Source organism: Amphimedon queenslandica, unplaced genomic scaffold, assembly GCF_000090795.2.
Source record: "Amphimedon queenslandica unplaced genomic scaffold, v1.1 AMPQUscaffold_3302_Cont24701, whole genome shotgun sequence".
NCBI lineage: Eukaryota > Metazoa > Porifera > Demospongiae > Haplosclerida > Niphatidae > Amphimedon > Amphimedon queenslandica.
The window spans coordinates 1-1,392 of record NW_003556368.1 but is presented as its reverse complement, the minus strand read 5'-3'; the positions used below and the strand labels follow the sequence as shown (position 1 = coordinate 1,392).

Here is a 1,392-nt window from a genome sequence, read left to right as displayed (position 1 = left end):
CTTTCCCCTATTCTTTTCTTCTAGTCATTGTTTTTGTACATGTTCGTTATTTTTATAATAATAATAATAATAATAATAATAATAATAATAATAATTTTTTTGTTTTTTTTGCTCTGCCCCTCCCAGTACCTCCCCAGATTAGGTTACAAGAAACGTATCCACTTCATGAATCCAATGGGTAAGGGGTGTGGTTTATTAGTGGGTGTGGTTTATCCATTCTCTCTCTCCCCCAGTCCCTGGTCTGACAGGTGCTAAAATGAGTGCCTCTGATCCTGTAAGTATTAGTTTATTAATTAAGTATAGGTTATACACCGAGGTCGAGGTTTCTATGGGATTTATTTACCGAGGGACGCAGTCCCGAGGTAAATAAACCCATAGCAACCGAGACCGAGGTGTATAACAGACTTCTACCATGCCAAATCTGTAGCTAAGAAACTGCCCATGATTAGCAAGACTTTATAAAAGTACAAGGCCTCTTTACTTCTTTGTATCTTCTTAAAAGAAACAGGAAAATCTCTTCTCCACTCGCGCCATGTGTGTACAGTAAAAACACGCCCAGAACACGCCTTTCCAATTCCACTCCACCCATTAAGAAGTTTATCACATGGCCCAATGCTTTTGAGGCTCTATTTCTTTCTTTTCGATGTTCTTTGCTGCTTTCTCTGCTAAAAATGATTACTCCAGACGCCATAGCTATGCTTCGAGGTAAATAATTAGAAACCTGTTTGCTCCCGGGCTGTCCACGAGTTAAATAACTAAGAAATCCTGTTTGGCGACTTTAATAAGTTGGCTATATTTACCTCGGCGAGGTAAATAAGCGATTATATTTACCTCGTATAACGCAATCTGATTGGTCAATTGCAAGTAGGCATGGTAGAAGTATTTATTAATTTATTTATTTATTTCTTAGGATTCTAAAATTGATCCTTTGGATTCAGCAGAAGATGTAAAAAAGAAATTAAAGAAAGTAATTACCAATAATTATAATTTATTTATTTATTTATTTATTAGGCATTTTGTGAGCCTGGTAACATTACTGAGAATGGTGTCCTCTCTTTTGTTAAATATGTCGTATTCCCCATCATCAGTGGACGAGGTACAGTCTAACCTACTACACTTTGTTTTTAAATTTATAATCCCCTTGAATGGCTCAACATAATCTGGCCTGTTTGACTCTATTAATATAAACAATTAAACAATTGAAACACTAAAAGCAAGGGGCTGGAGATAGTGGACAATCATGTAGTAGTAACAGTTAATTAAAGTTAATTAAAAGTGTCAACTGTTAACCACAAAAAGATAGAGAGGACGACCCATGATAGCCTTTCACAAATAACTGACTATAAAATGAGAGGAGATTTTCAGGTGAAATGAATCTGATAGTTTTTTGTT

General features: G+C 35.6%; 1 long non-coding RNA gene across 1 annotated transcript; it reads left to right on the top strand.

Annotated features, from left to right (window-relative positions):
- The first annotated feature begins 102 nt into the window (after positions 1–102).
- On the top strand, positions 103–1,369 carry LOC109592977 (uncharacterized). Its single transcript, XR_002190666.1, has 5 exons — positions 103–178; positions 234–274; positions 911–967; positions 1,012–1,096; positions 1,215–1,369. It is a non-coding gene; the product is annotated as an uncharacterized LOC109592977 (long non-coding RNA).
- Positions 1,370–1,392: the final 23 nt, after the last annotated feature.